Source organism: Muscardinus avellanarius, assembly GCF_963383645.1.
Source record: "Muscardinus avellanarius genome assembly, chromosome: 7".
Taxonomy (NCBI): domain Eukaryota; kingdom Metazoa; phylum Chordata; class Mammalia; order Rodentia; family Gliridae; genus Muscardinus; species Muscardinus avellanarius.
In genome coordinates, this window is record NC_137793.1 from 31386078 (window position 1) to 31410867 (window position 24790).

Here is a 24790-nt window from a genome sequence, read left to right on the forward strand (position 1 = left end):
ATCCTATTAAAATCACTGCCAATATAACTTCCCTGTGTGGCTCTGTAACATGTAGCAGGTTGGCTCGCTGGTATAGTTTATGGACTAACTAGAAGGACCTGTATTTCTTATGTCTAAGTCTAATAGACACTTAGAGATACAGAGATAAACTAACCAGCCACTCTGGCTGGGTATGTTTTGCCAAACAAACATATTAGGTCAGCAAATATTTACTGGTGCCTGCTAAATGCCAAACCCCGCACTGGAGCTATGAGATCCAAATAGATCTAAACTCAGTTTTAAACAAAAAGGCTCTCGTTTTTTGTTGTTGTTGTTGTTGTTGTTGTTGTTGTTGTTGTTTTATTATGGTACTGGGAGGATGGAACCCAGGGGCATTCTATTTCCAAACTACACCCCCAGCCCTATTTTTTATCCTTTTTTTTTTTTTTATCAGGATCTCACTGGGTTGCAAATGGCCTCACTAAGTAGCTGAGGCTGTCCCTAAACTGTAGTCCTCCTGTCTCAGCCTCCCAAATGCTGGGATTTCAAGCATGTACCACCACGCCTAGCTGCTCTCACCTTTTAATAGTGAAATGCACACACATACTGTCTTGGCCTGTTTCTGCCATACTTATGGCACCTCATCGGAATGATTCCCTAGCGAGATCATATAGTATGAGTCCAACCAGGAAAACAGAGTAGGCCTTTCAACATAAGACATGGGTTGTAGTATTCCCCCTTTATCCATAGTTTTGCTTTCTCTAGTTTTAGCCACCTACAGTCACACATGGCCCAAATATATTAAATGGAAAATTCCAGAAATAAATAACACATTTTTTTTTAATTGTGGACCATTCTAAGTAGCATGACGAAATCTTGTTCTGTCCCTCTTCATCCCACCTGGGGTTGTGAATCATCCTTTGTCCAGTATTTCAATCAACATTCTCTCTGCTGTGATTCAAAATACCTGACAACTTAGAGGAAGGGAGATTTATATACTTACAGTTCTGGAGGCTTCAGTCCATGTTAGGCTGGGTCATGTACTCAAAGGTCAAAGGCACGGAGGTAAAAAGGAGAGAGAAAGAGAGAGAGAGAGAGAGAGAGAGAGAGAGAGAGAGAGAGAGAGAGAGAGAGAGAGAGAGGTCTTATATAGTCCCTAAGCCGACACCCCCAGTGACCTACCTCCTTCAATCACACTCTACTTGCTTACACTACCACCCAATAAATTCATTAATCCATCAATAGATTTACCCACTGATTAAATAGATTCCTGATTATTAGATTATTTTGCCTCTAAACATATTTTTTGAATTGCCAATACATGAGCTTTTCCAGGAAACATTCTATATCCAAATCCTCACACCCAGCATATCCGCACTGCATACTGTACCCTCACCACACCAGCTACTCAGTGGCTCCCTTAGTTATCTATAGAGCTTAGTACTACCCGTGGCCTCGGCATTCACTGGGGGTCTTGCAACATATTATCCATGGGTAAAGGGAGTCTAAGAAATTGAATGAATCGGTGATGGAAAAAAAGCTGAGAAACTAAACAAAGTTTGGCACCACAAAATTAACAATAGCAGAAAGATGCCATGCTCCTGACCCTGGAGGGATGCGGGAGAAGTTGGTGTTCCCAGATCAGATCTGGAAAGTCAGGGCATTTGGTAGGAGCTAGAGTCACCCAGCACCAGAGGCCACTGCTAGAAATGCTACTGGAAGCAGAGAGAGAGAAGAGAGAAGAAACACTGGGCTTCTCTTCTCCTTTCCTCCAGTATGCCATTGACTCCCATTAACTAAAAATGCCTCAAAGCAGCAGGGTAAGGGAGCATCGTGCACACGGGCCCCCCTCGAGGCGGTGGCTGTGGTGAGCAGGACAGGAAGCAGGAGCTAGGAGCCAGAGCACATGGCAGCTGACTGGCATCGCAGGTGACCTTGAGCAAATCACTTGTCTCCCAAAGTCTTAGCTTCCTTGTAGGTAATTGGAGAAGTATAACACCTCTCAGATTTGTTTTGAGATTTGCATGAAATGAAGTAGGTGAAAGCATTTTATAATCTTCCCAAAGCATGTGTACAAACATGACTCTTTTTTTTTTTTTTTTTTTTTGGTAATACCAGAGATTGAACCCAGGGGTATTCTACCTCTGAGCCACACCCTCTGCCCTAATTTATTTATTTATTTATTTATTTATTTATTTATTTATTTATTTATTTTTGAAATAGGTCTTACTAAGCGATGGAGGGCCTTAATAAGTTGCTCAGGCTGACAATGAAACTGGTTCTCCTGTCTCAGCCTCCCAAGCACTGAGATTATACACCCAGCTAGGTAAGAGCCCTTTTTTTCTTGGTTTCAGTCCAACGTGTTTTGGGCTTTAGGATCTGGGGAGAAAAGCAGGGTGGTGTTCAGGGATGATCAGGAATTTCATTAGGCTCAACTACTTACCTAAGCAGAGTAGGATATCTTTTAATTTTACTTCCTGTTATTTCAATCTGTCACCCTGATCCTTCACCTTTAAAAGCCACAGACTAATGTTGAATAAGTTGGCACACAATGGAGAGGATGTTAAAGCATGTCTTTAGCTCTATTTGGGGACCTGGCTGTGATTTTGAATAAAAAAGTAGCAAATAAACAGGACTCTGGAAATTACTTTCAGACTTCTTATTTTACCTTTCTCATTTTATAGAGCACTTGAGAGGGGAAGGGATTTGCATAATGTCACATGCTAAGTTCTTGGCAGAGGGAGTCAGAGCCCTGGAGGACCCCCTCACTCCATCCTTGACCGACTAGTCCTCTCTTCCTTGAATCTTGGGGGTCTCCAAATTAGCCTCTCTAACAGTTTGTACTTTCAACTTGCCCTTCCTTCTTCCTTATTATCAGTATGACTCTTCTTTTTCTTTTAGCCTTTTATCTCTTCTTTCTAATAGTATTTGACAAGCCAATTTCATGGGCTCTCTCATCTATTCTATGCTGATAGATAATGAAAGCTTAGCATTAAGCCATATCTATTTCAAGTTGAGAGGGTATACAATTTTCCTAAATAACTCAATTTTCCCTTAATATCAGATGTGGGAAAGTCTCACAAACTCTAAGACCAGCTTTTCTGCCAACCTCAGAGCTGCTGATGAAAATCATACGGTTTGATCTCTTCCTTTCTACTGGAAAGACACTAAGCCCAGGTCGAGTCCAGATCTTTTGACTCCACACCAGGGGGCTTATACCTAGCCCGTGGGAATGGCAGTTTCTACCAAATGGCTCAGGGGTCTCCGCCTTCTAGGCAAGAGTGGTCCTGTCTTCTTTAACTTTTAATGTGATTCAGTGGCAACTGATAAGTAGACAAGAACGGTAAATGGTGTATTCTCCACTTGGTCAAGAGAAGAACTCTGCTTTTGTTGCCTCTAAGTTCCCTTCTAGTTCTGACTTTTAAGAAATTAGTACCATTCCACCAAAGAAGGCCTATTATGGTCACAGAGGCACTAGGATAGTAATAATCCCGAGTGACTCACGGAATTCCCAGCGGCCTGCTGTGAATTGACATTTTACTGATGCAGAGTCTGTGGCATCTTAAGATGCCAGAGAAAGAAGAATGTCAGTCATCATTTGCTATGAGCGTCCTGCACAGTCTGCAACCTGAAGTTTATCACTGCCCATTCACTGATTCCCTCAACAGAGATTTACTGTGCTCATGCTACGTGCCAAATACTGGGTCCCAGGAGACCGTAATGAAGAATTTGGATGAGGCACCTGACCGCACATACACTAATGGGGTAAAACGCATGATAACAAGGAATCTAAGTGAGATCATTTTAATTTGTAATAATTTCTTGAAAGGTATAAATGATGTGATTGATTCACTCATCTAATGTAATGGATATTGAATAAGTTGAGAGGTGAGGAGATGAATTGGTACTTAAAATATAAGTCATGAGAAGAAATCAGCTGTGGAAACCACAGTGTTAAAAAGCAAAAGAAAACAAAATAAAACCAAATAAACAATGGGCAGGTAATGAGAATGGGCTATAGAAAGCCACTGAGGCAGGAAAGTGGTCCATTTAAAGAGTGGAATGCAGCCAATCTGGCTGGGATGAAATAAAGAGATGGTGCTAAGAAGAATAGTAAGAGAGTTTGCTGGGGCCAGATGGGCCCCACAGGCCTTAGTAAGGGTTTTATTCTAAAATTGGGACTTCTTTAAAGGCTCCTACACAGGGAAGAGACATGGTCTGGTTTACGTGTCTTACCTCTGAGTGCAATAAGGAGAACAGACTGTAAACGAGAGAATTAGGCTATTGCAATAGTTTAGACCAAAGGGAGGAGGAACACACCAAATGGGCATAAATGGAGATAGAAAGAAGTAAAAGGATTTGAGATATATTTAGAAGATAGAAGCTATAAGGTGTGCTGGCTACTGGGAGATCTAAATTGAGAGCATCAGAGGAATCAAAGAAGACTTCTAGACTTTTGGACAACTGTGTGAAGAGCCATGTCACGTGTGGTACTGTCACTGGAGGTGGGTGGGATTAGAAAGATGACGTACACTGTAATCAACCCGCTATCTCTGGAGGTTCATAATCTGTGAATTCAACTAACCCAGAATCAAAATCATTCAGAAAAATTTGCATCTCTATTGTACTGAGCCAGAAAATTTTGTATCTTATGGCACTGAGCATTTATAGACTCTATTTTCCTGTCATTATTCCATAAACAATACACTAAAGCAACTATTTGCATAACTGTATTATATAAGGCAGCAGCATCACATAATTTATTATATATTACAAGTAGTCTAAGGGTGATTTAAAGTATTGGGAGGATGTGATTAGATTATATTCAAATCCTATGCCAATTTATTCAAGGGACTTGAGCACCCATGGATTCTGAGATCCATAAGAAGTCCTATGGCCAATCTACCTACAGATACCCAGGGAGGACTGTAAAGAAAAATGGGGATCCCAGAGCATACAAGGTAGTTAATGGCATAAGATCTGGAACACCAGCACATTTTTCTCCTTGCCCTCAGGGAATATGAGACCTTGAATTTCTCTTTAGCAATGAAATTTGATGGGTATGATTTTGCCCTGAAAGGCCATGGAGGTCAGGGCTGCTGCTAACATCCTTCCAGGCACCTTAGAGCCCCATACTCCAAGATTAGCCAGCCCCAAATGATGAAAGTGCTGCGGCCGAGAACCCCTCCTTCACAGGTTGTTTTTTGGTGCTTATACAAATGAAACCCCAGATAGAAGAGTCCTGGAAGGTGTCACTTCCACAGAGCCTTAGGCTGCAGCCCTACCTGCTTCTGTGGCAGAGTCTGAAGGAGCTGAGGAGTGGCAGGGCCTGCAGAGCTTTTCTGTGAGTATGGCTGAGGTCCCGGGGGAGGGGTCTGAGCCCCTTATCTGTGGGGCGGGGTGAAATCCTCGGGGTCATGGGCCCCACCATCTTGCCAGCTGATGTTGCCTCTCTGGGTCTCTGCTTTCTCATCTGGTGTTTCCAAGTGGGGAGCTATTGGCATTTCATGTGGGTTGATTCCTTATCATCCTGGACATCATAGGAAATTTAGCATTCCTGCTCCTTAGCCACCAAATGCCAGTCAAGATAAGAAGAGAGCACTGATTGGATCCAACTAGAAAGCCCTGAGCCTGGTGGGAGGCCAGGTGGACATGCTGCCGAGACTGAGTGAGAGGATTGATGGGATGAGTCTGGGCAACATTAGGGCAAGAAGCTGAGGCCACGGCCCCTCAGGGCAGTAAGGCAGAGAGCAGGAACCCCTCCATGAAGCTGAGCTTCTTGGGGAAGGTTTCCAAACCAGAGATGGGTTCTGTAGAGTCTGTTGAGTCTCATGCCTGCCTTTTCAGTATAATCACCTGGGGGGATTTTTAAAGTATTAATACCTAGGCCTCACCTTCAGAGACATGAAACTTAATCTGGCTTAGGGCACCAGCCTCAGAGTTTTAAAAGTTCCTCCAAAGAGGGCATGGTGGCACATGCCTATAATCCCCATTCTTGGGACCCTGAGACGGGGTGATCTCACGTGCAAGGCCATCATCATCAAGGTAGGGATGACTCTCAATAACATAGTAAGACCCAGCATCCGAAACAAAAGTTATAAAGGGCTGGGGGTGTAGCTAGAAGATAGACTGCCCCTGGGTTCCTGCCCAAGTACAACCAACCAACAAAACAACAACAAATCTCCCCTAGGTACTCTGGATTGAGAACTGCTAAGTTAATTCAAGCATTGGACACTCAGATGCCCACAGGGCCAGGCTATAAACAGAAGGAGGGACCAGGCAGATTGTCCTAAGTGGGCAGCCTTAGCCAGCTGTGGCCAACTGCTGCCTTGGAGAAACCTGGACTCAGTGTTGCCAGATCTTTCTAGCCTCTTGTTTTTTATTATTATTTTCTTTAATTTTTATTCTCAAAGCTTAAAATCCAGATTTTAAAATTGTAGCTCTAACCTTCTCAAAATCTCGTGCCAAACAAAACAGGTCAGCCGAAAGCTCGGGCTTTGGGGCTGTTGTCAGCAACCTCTGGTCCAATGTGCTGCTTTTCATACTGTTTTTGGCCCCTGGAGGATTTCTCTAGCCAAGTTATTTTGTGGACCTGCTATGGATTAAATGAATCTAAGTAAAGCTTTGGTCAGAGCAGAGCAAAGGTGCACTCAGCCTTCTTTTCCATATGAACACAGTTTGTGAGGTTGCTCTGAGTCCCCTCTGATTCCAGGGAGCCTCTCTGGTTCCTTTACCAGATGAGAAAACTGAGACTTTCAAAGCAGCGACCCTGGAAGGAGAGAAAAACTCGTCCCTCGGGGCCGCTCAGAAATGCGTGGGGATGTTTGGCGTTGTCACAGGGACAAAGTGGGTTTGACTGGCATTTGGTGGCTAAGGAGCAGGAATGCTAAATTTCCTATGATGTCCAGGATGATAAGGAATCAACCCACATGAAATGCCAATAGCTCCCCACTTGGAAACACCAGATGAGAAAGCAGAGACCCAGAGAGGCAACATCAGCTGGCAAGATGGTGGGGCCCATGACCCCGAGGATTTCACCCCGCCCCACAGGCTTGAAGAGCTCTATCTGCACTCATGGAGAGACATCACTGGCTAGGCTGGGAGATGACTCCAAGCATTGGGGATATTTTTAAATTAAAGCCAAGTAGCCTGTTGAGATGGAACAGTCACTGCATAAAACACTAAACCAGATTTTGAGAAGCAAACTGGAAAGGAGACGGAGACGGCAGTGTCTCTTCACTCTGGCTGAAGGCCAGCGCTCGCTCGATGCCGGGAGGGGAGGATCCGCCCAGCAAAGAGCAGAGGTGTCAGGCAGTTGCACGGGGTTTTCGGCTCCGTTGGTCATTTAATCCCTGGGTCATAACATGCCAGGCTCAAAAATAGAGTGTGGGAGCAGAGAGTGAAAGAAGGGTGTCCCCAGCCCTCCTAGGGAAACAGAGCCAAGGAGCATCCTCCTCCTGCCTGTGACCACAGTGCCACGCACTGAACAGTTTCACCACTTAAAAAACCATTCCCACAGAACCACCTTCTCAGTGACCACCAGGCAAGGCGAGAATTAGCCCACTCACCTCCTGTATACTGTCTTCTGTCATGTTGTGAGGCCCAGGGAGGGATCCCAACGTTCAGTTTGTAGTTTACACCAGCAGTTCTTGACACAGTGGGTCTGAGAAGTGCGTGGGGAACTTGCTGAAATCAGAGGAGGCCCTGGACTCTTTGTCTCTACCAGCTCTCCACGTTAGAATATCCGGGTCAGCGAGACAAGATGCACTTGGGTGGCACAACAATGTCAAGTTGCTACACGTTCCTAAATACTTATTCACCCAGCTAGTGATGAAGACGAGACAACATCCAGTGGTGTGCTACTAAGCCAGCCATCTGATTGGTAGTGTTGCCTTTTTGGTGTGAATATTCATACTGTGGCCAATTTCAAAGCACCACAGTGACATAGTGAACACAGAGTTCAGGAGAGGTGCACGTGTGAGCTCCTCTGAGGCCATACGGAGCCAGTTCCAGCACACATCTTTCATGTTCTGTTTCCAGAGTTGGAGCTCTTTCCTCTAAAATATCCAGAGCTGGACATGGGACAGGCTCGTGAAGGAGAAGGAAGTGCATGTTTCATGACAGCATCATTTTCAAGGGGCCAACAGTTCAATTCCCACTCTTCTACCATGACGGTCTTTGAAGGGCTAGAGACCTGACTTTGAATCCTGACTTTGTGACTATCAGTCATGTGATCTTGGATAAGTCTCATACCTCACTGGGCCTCATATTCCTCGTGCCTAACGCAGAAATCATAATACATTTCCTTTAGGGAACCCATACAACCTAAAGAATATGATATATGTAAAATATGTAAGACAGTACTCAGCAGCTAGTTCTACTTAAGAAATGTTTGTACCACTTTCTTCCTCTCCCACATCCTGCACATTTTTAGACTTAGAAAGGACTGCATAACTCCTCTCATCTAGATGCCTTGCTGGGGAGTCAGAGGTCCAAGGAGAGCGATTGCTTTGCTCAAGCAACCACAGGCAGTTGGCAGGAAAGAGAGCCTGCACCAAAAAATATTTGTCACCAGTCCATGGTGGCCTTTCTGTGGACCAACCTGAAAGCCAAACTGTGGAAACTGCATGTTTGCGCTGGAGTGATATTATAGGGTCATTTTCCATGCAGTTTTTGACAGAGACATCTGTATGCATTTTGCTGCCACAGCCCGATGCGTCCAAATTGAGCCAGCCGTGCTGAAGGCCGCATTCACCTTTCTGCTGCTGATGACGGAAACATTTAAGGCTATGGATAGTGTCTCTGCATCCTCTTCCCTTCACACCAGCTAATGTGTTTTTCATTTCTTTTGGCTGGCTCAATTTCCCACTTGTTCTCCCAAGCTCTTCCTCTCAGCTCCCCAGGGCTTCCCACAACAAACCTGCGTGCTTGGGCGTCAGAGCAGGAGGGGCTGCTGAAATGTGTACCGGATGTGCCTTTGGCTATGTTTATCAGCCCAGCCCAGGCTCCCCCGACTGAAGATGGCTGAAGCAGAAATCCTGGGTCATTCAGATGGCCTGGACCTGCCTGCTCTTCATCCCTAAAAGCAAACTGCGCATTTGACCTGAAGCAAAAAAAAAAAAAAAATCCAGTCCTGACATTGATTCACTGGACAGGACCCTGGCAAAGACCTTCCCTCTAAGCTTCGTTTTTCTCATCTTTGAAAATATCACCATGTGTGATGGTGCATGCCTGTAATCCCAGTACTTGGGAGACTGAGGTAGGAAGATTGTAGGTTTAAAGCCAGCCTCAGCAACTTAGTGAGACCTTGTTCCAAATAAAAAATAATAAAATAGAGCTGGGAGTGTAGCTTGGAGGTAGAGAGGAAGAATGCCTTGGGTTCAATAATCCCCAGTACAAGAGAGAGAGAGAGAGAGAGAGAGAGAGAGAGAGAGAGAGAGAGAGAGAGAGAATGAGAATCAACAGTATTAACAGTCTCTTCTATGTAGCACACTACTTTTTTTTTTTTTTTTTTGCGGGTCTGGGGATGGAACCCAGGGGCATTTGACCTCTGAACTACACCCCCTGCCCTATTTTTTAATCTTTTTATTTTTGAATAGCTGAGGCTGTCCACGAACCGCGATCCTCCGGTCTCAGCCTCCCGAATGCTGGGATTACAAGTGTGTGCCACTACACCCGGCTAGCACACTACATTTTACAATAGTCACCTTATCTGTGGTTTCCTGTTTAATCCCCTCAACCTATGAACCAGTGAATTCCAGAACAGGTACACTGCACAGGCAGGACAACAGCCCAGGTCTGCTGGTGTCAAGGGTGGGAAGGTTTTCTGTCCTACCATTAACTGTTATATTTAGATGAGAAGGCTGGAATGCAACAGTTAAGTCCATGCTCCCAGCTCAGTGTGGCTCTCTTGCTGAGAGCCCTGGAGGTGGCGGACACACACAGATGTGTGTGAGTCTTAGAGCAGACAGTGGGCTAATTAGAAGTCATGAATTCCAAGCCTGGCGTGATGGCATGCACGATTGTAATCCCAGCACTTGAGAGGCTGAGACCAGAGGATCTGGGTTCTCAGCCAGCCTCAGCTACTTAGTGAGGCCCTTTGCAACTCAGTGAGATCCTGTTTCAAAATAAAGAATAAAAAATAGGGCTGGGGGTGTAGCTCAGAGGTAGAATGCCCCTGGGTTCCATCCACAGTACTGAAAAGGAAAAAAAAAAAAAAAAAAAAGGAAAGAAAGAAGTCATGAATTCCCCATCTGAATTCTTGGTTAGAAACACAGCAAATATTTTTTTTTCTTTTCTTTTTTACAGTGCTGGAGATAAAACCCAGGGCACGTTGCCTCTGAATTACAACCCACATATTTTAATTTTTATTTTGAGATAAGATCTTGCTATTTTCCCAGCCTAGACTGGAATTTACAATCATTTTGCCTCAGCCTCCCAAGTTTCTAGGATTATTCCCATCAAAATTTCCTACTCTTTCCCCCTCTATCTGTGTACTTATATCCTGCTACCAAGTACATGTTTGGACACAAAAATGTATTTATAAATTGATTGATTGATTGATTTTTCATTTTCTTTTTTTCCAGATCTTTTTGGCAGAAGGGTCAAGCAGAACATAAGTCATTCCATGGGATTCATCAGGTCCACAGATATTCGGGCTGGATATGGACCACAGAGAGAACTCGCTAGTGCCGTTGAACTGCTGCCGAGGAAAGTCAGGAGAAGGCGTTTAGAACCCAGGGAGCACCGCAGGTGAGGAAATTTCCCAACATATCTTAGAATCCCTTGTTCTGCGCTTCACTTTCCCCATTAATCAAAGACCTCCAACTCTCCAGGTAGAATCAACTCTTCCTCTCTAAATACAAACCCCACCTGCATCCCTGTGATCATGCATCTTCTCAGCACTTCATCCTTCTCGGCATCTCTTACCTGGTTCCCCTGCTGGGTCACAAGTTCTTCTATTGTAAAGACCATTTTTTCATCATTCTTCTGTTCACCATTTCAACTCCCACAACCACCGCCTCATAATAGAAACAGCTGCATCCATTTAGCAAAGTGCTTGCTCTGCGGTAGAGACTATTCGAACAATATCTTATATAATCTTGCTGTGGCTTACTGAAGCAAGACACATTACCATCTCCATTTAAACAGCTTCCCAAGACTTGTATAGAAGTAAGCACAGGAACTAGACTTTTCAGAAACAATTTTGTCATGTCCTCTGATTCGCCAGCTGGTGGCCCCAAGCTCTGGGCTCTCCTGCCTAGCGCAGAGGCTTGGAGAACAGGCCTCCTGAAGGGAATTCTCATCTGGTCTTCCTAAGATTCAGCACCATTTAAATAGAAAGAATAAGCTGGGCATGGTGGCGCACGCTTGTAATCTCAGCACTTGGGAGAGGCTGAGACAGGAGGATCGCATAGGTTCGAAGCCAGCCTCAGCTACTGAGTGAGGTTCTCAGCAACTTAGTGAGACCCTGTTTCCAAATAAAGTATAAAGTAGGTCTGGGAGTATAGCCCGGAGGTAGAAAGCCTCTGGGTTCCACCCCCAGTACCACAATAAATAAATAAACAAACAAACAAATAAATAAAAAGAACAAGCTGGGCATGGTGGTGCACGCTTGTAATCCCAGCATTAGGAAGGGGGAGATCAGAGGATTGTGGTTCTCAGACAGCTCACCTATTTAGCAAGACCCTTCATGACTCAGTGAGACCCTTTTTCAAAAAAAAAATAAAGACTTAAAAAATAGGGCTGGGGGTATGGCTCTGAAGTAGAATGTCCCTGGGTTCCATCCTCAGTACTGCAAAAAAATTAATAAATAGAAGGAACATTTTCAAGGTCATTTCATCTCACTCTCTCTTTCTCTGATGAAGACATTAAAGCCAAAGAGGGGAAATGCGTCACCCGAGGGGGCACAGCGCCACGGCAGCCTCCCCAGCCTCCTCTGCTCCAGTCACCTCTCAGCCTCTTGTTTTCCTAAAGAGATTCCACGGAGAGGAATCAATCGTTCAGCACTGGAAAGCTTAGCAGGAAGAGGGTGTGGATGCAGATGTATGTCATGCTTCATGAGCTCGCGTTAGAGGACACCAGGGACACCCAGCTTCCCTGAAGCTCTACTTTCCTGAAAAGTTGTGTGCAGATCAAATGCTGGCTTCCCCTTCCAGTAAGTCAGCCTCCGGTGGGTGAGTCAGTTTGGCTCCTGCCTGGGGGAGTCTGTGCCATGGTTTTCATGACAATGGCTGTCAGTCAATTGCATGTGCATGAACGTTAGGATACACAAGATGGCACAAAAACAGGGTTGCTTAGTTTTCACCTGCCATGGCAATTGCTTCTAGATAATTCTTTGTTCTGGGGCCTGCTTTGTGCAATGTAGGATATTTAGCAGCCCCCCTGGCTTCTCCCTCTAGATGCCAGTAGCACCTCCCTTCCCCCCAGTCTGGACAACTTAAAATGTTTCTAGGCATTGAAGAATGTGTGCTTGGGGCAAAATCTCCTCTGGTTGATTTAGCCTTTAGCCTCATGTCTCCCTGAATCTTGTGGGGTTGAGGAAGATGCTAATTGGTAAAGACAACAAATATATAAAATTCCAGTTAGAATTTCTATTTGGTTTTTTTGTGTGTGGTATTGGGGTTCCTGGAAGCCCTTCTACCTCTGGGCTACACCCACAGATCTATTTAATACTTTTTATTTGGAAGCAGGGTCTCTTAAACCAGCGCGCCTGGCTTCAAACCTGCACGATCCTCCTGTCTCCACCTCCTAAGCGCGGGGATTACAAGCGTGCGCCACCACGCCCCGCAGAATCTCTATCTTAAGTATGCTCTGACCTGAGATTTCAAAATATTTTTATGTTTTCCACATATTGTTTTTTAGGGGATCTGGGGATGGAACCCAGGAGCATTCACCCTCCAAGCTATACCCCTAACCCTATTTTTTATTCTTTATTTTGAAACAGGGTCTCACTGAGTTGCAGAGGGCCTCACTAAGTAGCTGAGACTGTCTGCGAACCACGATCCTCCTGTCTCAATCTCCAAAGTTCTGGGATTACAAGCGTGTGCCACCACACCCGGCTATTTCCCACATATTGTATACTTGCAATATGCCTAATGTTTCTCCCAAGAGCCCTATGGGGCAGATACTGCTCCCATTATACTAATCAGGGTACTCCAGAGAGAGAAACAGCACATACACACATATTTGAGATACACCAAGACTAAGTTTTCTCATCTGTAACAGAATATGATGGTTAATTTTACATGTTGATTTGAATGGACAATAGGGTATATAGGCATTTGGTAAAACATTTTCCTGGGAGTTCCAGTGAGGCTGTTTCTGGGAGAGATTAACATTTGTTTTGATAGACAAGTAAAGCAGATTGGCTAGGCTTGCCCAAAGACTCATATAACTAGCAAGTGGCAGGAGAGACTGTCCAGACCAGGTTTGTCCTCTTAACCTCAGGATGAGTATTTCTCAACTCAGTAGACTCATGCAGGGTTTGCTTCCCAGAATCATCAAACATCAAGAGCACCAGGACAATCTAACCCAGTGAGACCTTGATCCCATGACCATGGCAGTAAGCGGGTAGTGCAGCTATAGCGAGTTCTCTGATGGGTGATGGATGCTCATTGCTGAGGAACAGACCTGGCCTGGGGTGAGGAAAGGCTCACTCAGGAGCAGATGAGTCAGAGCTGCAGGGGCAGAGCAGGAAGGCAGTCAAAGCAGAGAGAAGCCTAGGAGGAAAGTGAGGGACAACTTGGCCCAGACAGGCTCTAAGGAGTGAGTTCCTGAGGTTGGAGGAAACACCTACACAAAGGAACAGTGATAGAAACTTAGATGTCTACCGCGGTGGGGTTGAGGGTGAGCAGGAGTGACTGTCTATCATAAAATCACAGAATCAAATCCAATTTCATCTCTAATTTTAGAGTGGGTGAAACAGACCCAGAGAAATTACCTGTTTCAGGGATTTGCAGAGGTGATGTAAGAACTCGGAGCCCCTGCCTCTGTATCAGTGGTCTTCTGGGTACCACCTGCCTCTCCATGTCCCTTGGGATTGCCCGACCATCCCTCCGCCCCAGAAGGAATCACCAGCTCTTGGAGTTTCAGGGTTCTCCTGAGTGTCACACTTCTTTCCCATAAAGAGTGATAAAAATAGCTGTGTGGGGCCAGGCGTGGTGGCTCATGCTTGTAATCCCAGCATTCGGGAGGCTGAGACTGGAGGATCGTGGTTCGCAGACAGCTTCAGCTGCAACTGAGACTCTGTTTCAAAATAAAGAATAAAAAATAGAGCAGGGGCTATACCTCGGAGGTCAAATGCCCCAGGGGTTCATCCCCAGATCACCCCCCCCCAAAAAAAAATAGCTGTGTGGTAGTGCTTGCCTGTATTCTCAGTACTTGGGAGGCTGAGACAGGAGGATTTCAAGTTTGCCACCAGCCTCAGCAACTTAGCGAGGCCCTATGAAACTTAGTGAGACCTGGCTTCAAAATAAAAATAAAATAGGGCTGAGGGTATATTTTAGAGGTAGAACGTTCCTGGATTCCATACACAGTAAAAAAAAAAAAAAAAAAAAAAAAAAAAAAAAAAAAGGTACAATTGTTTTCCTACATTTGTGTACCCAGAACCCTGAACACAGGACCATGTAATAGGAACTGCCACACAAGAAAGGAGAATCTGCTTGGACTCATGTACTGGATCAGCAGCCAGGAACACTAAAATAACTCACAACCAATATAGGCAGAAACTACAAGATAGTAATCCACAGCCCAGGTCTAACCCACAGACAGGTTTTGCTTGGCCACACAATGTTTTCAGATGGTTTTAAATTTTATTGCAGCTGTTTAGAAATCAGAAGACTTCCTACTTAAAGAAAATCATATTTCTAGCCTGCATCCCTGCATGACAGCAATGTCTTGGCATCTGCCCACTCTCTTCCTGACCCACGAGATGGCAGGTGGCATTTGTAGCCCTGAGCTCTGTGGACATGCAGTACTGAGCGCCTGCCCTGTCCTGCCCTGCCCCAAGAGGCCCCTTCAAAGACCTGCAGTGACCTTGGAGTGGCCCTGGAGGCTTCTGCCCTGGAGGCAGGCCGGCCAACGGCAGGTCCTTCAGCTGTTGCTCCCCTGCCACGAGCTGCAGTCTTCTCCCTCTCCTGTTACCCTCTTCGAGACACAGTACCCTGTGTCCATATTCCTCCAAGAGGGATGCAGTCAGAATGAAGCACAGTATTCCCCAGGAGAGCTGACCCCTACAAAGCATTTAAAGATTCCCTTTAAATGTACACATCATTAATTTTGAACTTGGGAACCAGACCAGCAAGCACAATGTCAACTCAAATTGAAAGAAATCTCATATCATACAGAGTTGATTCTCTCTAGCTAAACAGAACAGCCTCCCAAGGGAGAGGATCAAATCATTTCCTGAGATTCTACATGGGCAGCTCTCTGATAATGTAGGAAGAATGACAAGCATCTTGAAAACTTCTTCTTCATTTATAAGAGGCAAAAAGAATCTAAGGAAAATACTTGTAAACATCCTTATAAAATGACAGATTTATAACTGGCTAGGTGATATTACTACTGGTTCTCTCTGCTCCCAGAATGAATACAGATGGACTTTTGTCTTAACCCTTCTGAGGTTTAAACTGTCCAGGCAGAAAGCAAGGAAATTAATGCATTATACAAAACACACTAGTTCCCCCTCTGTCTGACTACTGGAAGCTTTTACGTGGACCACTTATTACTCTGGGCCATAGCTGCTTTATTGTGCAATGAGATTGTTAAATCAGTTTAGAGATTCCACTAACTAAGGTAGTATTTCCAAAACATCAGGCTATTTCTGCATAGCCCTTTCTGCTGAACTACCAATCGTTCCCTGAACCGTGAATCATTGACTTAGTGCCCCTCTTAAAAATGACTTCAGTCCTAGTCATAATTTCTAGTTTAGCCTTATCCCAAGCATATACATTTGCAAGATCATATATATGCTGTGATAATTATCATTTATGTACATATTAAATTACTCAGAAATTAAAATTTAAAACAGCATACCTCTATATACCACATAAGAGCATCTTATGTGCATATATCACTTTGGGAACAGCAAACTTTGGGTTCATGGATTGACTGCAGGAGGCCCTTGTATGCCCTAAACCTATATTCCATGGTGTGTGTGTGTGTGTGTGTGTGTGTGTGTGTGTGTGTGTGTGTGACAGAGAGACAGAGACAGAGACAGAGAGAGACAGAGAGAGAAAGAGAGAGAGAGACAGAGAGAGAGAAAGTATATAGATTTCCTGTGATCCTCAAAGGTCTATCAAAAAGCTGAAGATCATCAATCATTATGTCCAGTAGGACCTCTTAATTGCTTATCAGACCTTTCTTGGAAAGGAACTGGGTAAAAAAAGACTGTACCTTCTGATTATCTTGCCTGAGAATCTTTTCAAAAAACATTTATTCTGGATTCCTTTCTAAATGTCTCCTAGATAGCTAAGGTTACTTGGTGAGGTGGGAATGGAGAAGAAGCCTTCCTTTAGGCTGGGCCTGGGGTTTGACAGGGCACAGCCTAATCCTGGCTCTTCTATGTCCCAGGCCGGTTAGTATTGGAGGCACTAGAATGGAAGCACCCAGGGAAAGGGAAAGGGTTTTACTTAAAGTGACCCTACAACCATTGACAAAAGCCCCCAACACCTGAATCATACAGAATTCAGCTTAAGCAGACTCATTCTTTTTTCTTCTGAGGACTTGAAAATTCAGTTCCGTGGTGAATTTGTCACAGAAAGAACAGCAGGAATTACAACCATGCTATCTCCTCCAGCACTGCTTTGCCTGGCGGGACTCCCTGCTATTTCTCCACCTGCCTGTTTTGCAGCTTGCTGAATTTCCATATGCCCAGCATGAATTGCTAACAATGGTTCTGATGGTCTGACTATAAGAAAAGACCCAAGTGTTTCTCCAGCCTTGAAGAAACAGACATAAATATAAACCCACCAGACAGATCACACAGGAGCCTCTACAGTAACTGCTCAGAAAGCGTCCCAAGAGGATGGACAGTGTCACCACCCCAGAGCCCAGTCCAGAGTGGTGCTCAAAGAATAACCAATGAGGGTGTAATAATGTCGAATGAGTGAATGACAGCTATTGTACAAGGTCAGTTTTCTGACCCATTTTCAGGGACAAAAACGTTAACCAAGGAAAGCTTCAGAGTGTAGGTGATGTTGAATGAAGCCTGGGGTAAGGTATAATTTTACAGCACACTGGGTATGTTATCTGATTCAACACAGGGGCTCTGGAATCTGGCATTTGATTGGATTAGGGTTCTTTTTGTTTGTTTGTTTTTGTGGGATTAGGAATTGAGCCCAGGGGCATTCTGCCTTCAAACTATACCCTTGCCTTTTTTATGTTTCATTTTGAAACAGGGTTTCCCTGGGTTGATGAGACTCTCACTACATTCCTGAGGCTGTCCCTGTGCTCCTCCTGTAAGGATCAGGAGTCAGGAGCACAGTCAGCCCCTCAAGTACTGGGATCGCAGGTTTTGCCCCACCACATCCAGCACACGATTGGATTTGAATCCTGACAATTCTATGTGCCAAATTTGCGTTAGAGAGAAAAAAATCACTTGGCACAACGCCTCTGTGAATATTCCTCATGACTGTCATTGTCACCATCACCAAGGAAATTGGAGATGACACTCCATGGGAAGGGACTGGAGGGAGTAGAGTACCTAGAAGGAACCAGGTTGCCTGTGACTTCCACAGAATCAACTCACCTGAGCCATTCTCAGCTAAGGTTTTCAGTCCTGTTTGCAGCCTAAGGGTAGGGGGTATCATAGACGGAACATTACTCCTTGCCCCCCTCAGCAGGCTCTGTTCTGATTGGCTGTGATACCCTCATGGTACCCAGAACTTTGGCTCTGGCTCTGCCTCTCCCCTTCAGACAGTGGAAGGCTTGGCTTAGCTTGGCTTGGGGACAGAGCCTCCTGTGTACAGCTACAGAAAGCCCCTACATCAGCAGGCCCTGGAAGCAGATCTTTTTCCTGGCCATATTTCCCTTAGAGAGAGCCAGACAAGGAGGCCCAGCAGCTGCAGTGTCAATCAACAGCAAAGAAGAAGGCAGGATGCAGGAGGAGCCACAGAACTGCCAGAGGCTGTTACTGAACTTTCCCTTCTAGGTGGGGTCCATTAGGTCCGAACATTTCGGGAGCGGGCGGCCCTGGTGCCACGTGTCTGAGTGGGTCCTGTTCATTCTTCCTGTGCATCTCGTCACACTAGTGAATCAGAATCTGCTGCTCTGCATTTTCCTCATTGCACATATCTACCTGGTATTATGTGATGGTGGTAAGTGCTATGTCTCTCGGATCAAGACAGTGCCTGTCACACAGTGAGCACTTAGTATTTGCCAAAAGTCAGAACAATGCATGAATGAACATCCACAGTGCTTGGCACATAATGCTTGTTCCAGAAATAGCTGTCATATTGTGAGAGTCTGCCTCTTTGGCTGGGGAACAGAGATGGAGGTGGCATAGAAGGGGAGGGCTTTGCTGGAGAAAGACTTCCTGGAGTTGGCATCTGAGATAGACCTCAAAGGATGGAGTGAAAGTTCTCCGAGGAAGGCTAAGCAGTGAAGTGTTCCAAACCAGGACAAGCATTGAGATACAGAAAATACTAGGAGCATTTGAGATACTGAGGATATAGTTCTGATTGGCCAAAGGACTAGAAATATTAAGAAGAGTTGCAGGAAGCTCTGCCTAGAGAAGCTCCCCAGTGTCGGTGATGGTCTCCGAGGAGAGGAGGAATACCTTCAACTAGTATGTTAAGAATAATACAGCAATGCCTTGCAGAGTAAATGCAAGGTGGGAGGGAGACATAAAGCAGACGTCTGAAGCCAGGAATGTGGAGAAAATTCCAACAGAGCTCAGTGTGTCCTTGGTTATTTACTTAAAACAGTAAGCAAAAGGGATGAGGGTCAGAGATGAACTGAAGGTGTCCAGATAGTTGACTGAAAGAGAGATAATGCCATTGTCACAGGTATGGAGAGGTATTGAGGATCAGTAGGGACTGGGGTATGTTCACACCAAGGAGAATTAGACAGTCTGATGTTAGGGCTCAAATTTCCCATCTGGTGAATGCATACAAATATTGAACAGGCAAAATCCCACTGACAGATGGAAATAGAGATGGAGCTACAAATGCGGATAAGGGCTGCAGAGATTTTGAGAGTCTTGTTCAGGGATGTTATCTCCACAGGAGGAGTCCACCTCAGGCCTGGAGTCAGCAGAGGGGCCACAGTTGGGTAAATCTGACTTCTCTTCCTGGCTCTGCCTCTTATGTGTGAACCTGGAGAATTCTCTTAAATCATCCAAGCCTCTGCTTTGCCATTGTAGAAGGGGACAATAATACATTTATCTCATAGGGCTTTAAGGAGAATGAAACAACATATGCACGTGAAGTCCTTAGCATGGTATCTACTATTGGCGAACATTTAACACCCATCAACAATTATTGGCAGTACTCTCTTCTTTTTATTTAAGGCAAAGGTTGCAAATATGAATGCCCACAGAAGCTCACAGGAAAGAAAATGAATCAGCTAATTCTCTACCTCAAAGGAACAGTGGCTATTCACCTTCAGCAAATTAATAGCAAAGAAGAATGGAGATCCAATTTGCTATATATTGCAAATTTTCAAAAGAAACTGGAAGTTGAGACTTTTCAAGGATAAATGTCTCACTTAAAGATGTTGACTTTAAATTTTTAAGCTGTATCATAATATTTTGGCACTCAACAGTGTATGGATCAAACAAATTGTGCCCGTTGGGCTGGTGATGCCCTAGGGATGCCATGCCTGGAATCTGACTTAAGACAGGCTTCCAGCTTAATGCAGCAATCCTGGGTGCCCTTGGAAGACAGAGCTGCTGCTTCCTCCTGCTTCAATATTGAGTCCCAACCTTGTAAAATGACAGGTTTGTAGAGAATGGCCCTGCCTCTCCAGCCCTGTAGTCCTGAGATCTCTGGTGTCTGAGGATGTGGCATCTGGCCTTGCTGGTGTTGAGGGGATGAGTTAGCACAGGTCTACGGAGCTGGTGAGCTGGCCAGGAAGGTCAAACCTGGCTGCCGGGCTGCAGTAGGGAGAAGTCTGTGGGTGTTTACCTGCCGTGGAGAGAGAAAAGCAAGAGAGGGGGCAAAGCTGAGTGGGACACAGAGAAGCTGACTAGTTAAACCACTTCGCTAACATAGCAGCTGAATCAGACCAAGTCTGAGTGTGTGTGAGTGTGTGTGTGTGTGTATGTGTGTGTGTGTGTGTGTGCACCCATGTGCACATGTGTCCCCACTCACTCTGGGGAAGCAGAGAGGACAAGAACAGGCCGGAGTATACATCTGTTTGCTTTTCTCAAGCTTGTTTTTGAATGGACTTTTAATCCCTTGTTGTCACACAGAAGGAAGCAGCAGCTGGGGCTCTGTTTCCAGAATCCTTGGCATCAACATCCCACCCCACCCCTCTCCACCCTCTGAACCCTTCCCCCAGGTCTCTAGAGCCAAAATCTGTAGTCCGAGCTCCGTATTCTAGAACCCAGAGTAGAGAAGCAAAGAATTTTACAGACAAGCCTGAGTATTCATCAGAACCAATGGGCTCAGGCTGTCCCACCAAGGGAAAGCTGGGAACTCTAGAGCCTCTGGAGGCATAAAGAATCATGGGTTCGAGGCCAGCCTCAGCAACTTACTTAGTGAAACTCTCAGCAACTTAGCAAGGCCCTGTTTCAAAATTTTAAAGAATTAAAGAACCAGGAGTACAGCTCAGAGGAAGCACTCTTCTATGCCTTGGTCCTAGCTTCCTGCTCTCTAAGAGAAAAGGCACGATTGCATCAGGTGCCAGAGTGAGGCGCTCTGTTGGACAGAGCATCCACCCCTCACAGACTGCTGAGCAGCCTACAGCTACACAACTACGAGTCTTTGGGTCAAGCCATCATTCCCTGCTACATCGACAGTGAGAAGGGGGTCAAGGTCAGCTGATGCTAAGCATGCCAGCCCATGTTCCAGGAACCTCCAGAGAAAGGCTAGGGGTGGCAGCCTCCTTGCATGGGCCCCCTGCTTTGATAATGGAGGCGAGGAAAGGTAACCAAAGTGGTCAGAGATATAGAGGCTTCGCGAGTCTGAAGGGACACATGTTCCCAGAGGAGCACCTTGCCTGGCTGAAGAAGAATAAGAGACATGAAGAGCAGACTAGCCCAGTGGATGAGTTTGCAGGCGCTGGGTTCATATCCCAGCTCCACCAGCCTCTGGCTGTGTGGCTTTAGATAAGTTTCTCAATCTCCCTGAACTCGAGCTTTCCAGTTTTCCATAGAATAATTATGATGATTATGATAATAATGCCTCATAAAGGGAGGCTGTGAGGGTTAAATAAAATACTGAGTGTAAAGCCCTTAGCACAGAGCCTGGCATAGAGCAAAAGATAATATTTAGTTTAAAAAGAAAAAAAAAACAAAAAAGAAACCTACAGAGAGTTCCCTTCTCAGAAAACATCCTCAGAGAAGAACAGAACACTGCAAGAGGAAACCCAAGTTCTGGGGAAATATGAGCAATTATTGTTATTCTGCGAGCACATGAAGTAGATCTGGATTAAAGGTGAGATCTTGTGTGCTGGTGAGGAGGAGGAGAAGGAGCCTGCTCTGCAGGACACCTGGGCTGGGGTTCCTTTCTGAAAGGGACCTTATGGCAATGCCTCTGTCACTACCACTGCCAGAAGCAAGGCTGGTGGACTTCACTCCCCCATTTCTACAGCGAGGGAGCCAGACATCTGACCTCAGGCACTTCCAACTCAAAAGCTCTAGAATCTTGGGAGGATTAAAAATGACAGAAGCAAAAAGGACAAAGATGTGGTCAACTATCCCAGGACTTGGGAGGCTGAGACAGGCGGCTCAGAGGTTCATGGCCAGCCTCAGCAACTTAGCAAAGCCCTATGCAACTTGGTAAGAGCCTGTTTCAGTATAAAAAAAATAAAATAGGACTTGGGATGTAGCTCGAAGTTAAAATGACCCTGGATTCAATCCCCAGTACCACAAAATAATAGTATTAGCAGCAGCCACAGCAGCCACAGCAGCAGCAGCAGTAGTAGTAGTAATAGGCTGGGAATGTAGCTCAATGGTAGAATTTCCCTGTATTCAATCCCCAGTACCACACACACACACACACACACACACACACACACACACACACACACACGAAAAAAAAAATATATATATATATAATCAACTGACCCCAGATTCAAGAAAGACAATTCCTTTTGTTTTCTTTTCATTTCTTTTTAAGGCAGATTTACTCAGAAAGATAACTTTCTGCTGAAACAATAATCCGGCTTGCTAGATAAAAAAAGTTTAACTGGAATCTAAGAAGAGTGTTCAGTCGCATGGAGGAACCATTAGTGGAAACATGACTGAGTTTGTCATGTGTGATCTCTGGTTGCTAAACAGAACCCACCCCATCTGAGGGGCAACTGGCCTAACAAATAGAGGTGTCTTCCCCTAGATTGCCTTCCCTCTGGGTCTTTTCAAATATCACTTCCCCAGCTCCTAACCCTGGCCTCTCCCCAGTATGAATGCTACCTTTCAACCTGCTTCGCACACAGCCTGACACCTTACTGTCTGACTCCGCCAAGGGAACCACAGCTCCTTCACTAAAGCAGAAAAAATTGTTTCATTCACTCCTGCACCATCAGTTTTTAAAATATAGCCTTGGATGTCACAAACTCTCAGTAAATATTTGTTTAAAAAAGGAAGAAAAAAAGGAGGATCGAAATAATTATTGTCCTGTTTAACAAAATCTGTAGTTAAAGAATTAATTCCTAATTGTTAAGATCCAGAATTCAGCCTGCTGTCCAAGGACAGGAACTAGAGGGATGCCGTCTTCCCTATTCCAATCTGTTTCCCCTGCATCAGGCACTGCCTGGGCAAAGCAGAGGTCCCTGAGTGGGCAGCAGCGCTGTCTTAATCTGCAGCAGCCCCTTGCTGCTGAGGGATCACCTTCTTTATTCTGGAGGCCATATGCCAGCCTTGAATGGAGCTTTGAAGCCCTGACTGTCAGGAACTGTCCTGAAATTTCCCCTCTTCCGCATCTAGGAGGCCTGCCTGCAACTTTCAGGAACTGCTTGCCGATTGTCCAGGGAATATAAACAGAAGAACAAAGACAAAAATCAACTCACTGGAAGGGAAAGAATCTCAGACTGAACTGCACATAAAGCCCTCTCAGAATTTAAATGCCTGCATGGTTCACAGGAGAAACACGACTCAAAACCTTGAGAAAGGAGCCTGAGGAACCAGAGAAATCCCAGCCTGATCTCTGCTCACAAGAATTCCACAGCAGGGGCCTGTGTCCCCAGAGCTGGAGCTGGAGCTCCTGGGAGGCCACCAGCGGGCTAGCAGGCTTCCATCACCTAAACATGGTGTCTTTGGGTGGCGTTTTTACCTCATGGACTGCACAACGTGGCATGTTCCTTCCCCTCTGCAAAATTCAGTTTCTCCTTCTATGAAGCAGGAGATCTGGCCTGTGCTTCAGCTGCGTTAGCTCTCTTCTTTCAAACCTCATTGTCAGCAGACTCGAAAGCTTCAGTGTACTTTCCTGTTCTTAATGTGCATGTGTGTATATTAAGAACACACACACACACACACATACACACACACACACACACACACACACACACACACACACACACACACCTGCCCCACCCCCAAGTCTTCTTTTCTGTTGGCAGAAAAACTGTAAAATTGCCCCTCAGAATTGGAAGCGTTGTCTCAGTTACTGGTACCCAGGGGGAGGCGGGCTCACTGGACCTGGAGCTGATGCTTCTCCATGAAATCAGGAGCAGTAGGACTGCCCTTCCTCTCTCTGCCTTTTGATACTACTGTCGTCTTGCCAAGTGCCCCTCCATGGCCTGTGACAGCCTGGCACGGAGCAGGGAAGGCTCAAGAGGGCCCTGAGTCTGGTGAGAAAGTGGAGCTCCTTCATCCTGTGCCTCGGGGGCTAGAGGGAGATACTTGTCCGCTAGGTAATGTCAGCGTCCCTGCCTACAGACAGGAAAGAAGAAAAACTCTGAGCCAGACGTGGTGGTTCATGTCTGTAATCCCAGTATTTAGGAGGCTGAGACAAGAGATTTGCAGGTTCAAGATCAACCTCAGCATCTTAGTGAGATTCTGTTTCAAAATAAACATAAAATAAACAAAGCTGAGGATATAGTCCAGAGGTAGAATGCCTCTGGGTTCAATCCCAATCACCAAAGAAAAAGAGAGGAAGGAAGGAAGGAAGAATGGATTGTGACCAGCCATCTCAGAGGACTTTGGGGAGAACCAGATGGGAAGACAGATTTGAGGGGACCTTTGATTTGCACTTGGATCCCTGAGCCCACTCACAGCCACCGCTCTGGTCCCTGCCCCTCCAGCCCCTCCAGCATGGTGCTTCTTCACTTTGTACATCCTCTCAGCTCTGGAGTCAGACTGTCAAGACTTTGGCCCTGGACCTACTACTTACCAGCTGTGTGATCTTGGGCACACTAATTTGCCCAAGTACTGAGACTGCAGGCCTGCTACACCAGGCCCAGTATAAATTTTGAAAAAAACTTGTATCTGCTACCATGAACTTGACAGCTTCCCAAGACTTAAAGATTGTGTGTGTGTGTGTGTGTGTGTGTGTGTGTGTGTGTGTGGTACTGGGAATGGAACCCAGGGGCCTTCTACCTCCGGGCTACACTCCCAGACCTATTTTCTATTTTATTTGGAAACAGGGTCTCTTAAACCAGCTGAGGCTGGCTTCAAACCTGCGTGATCCTCCTGTCTCAGCCTCCCAAA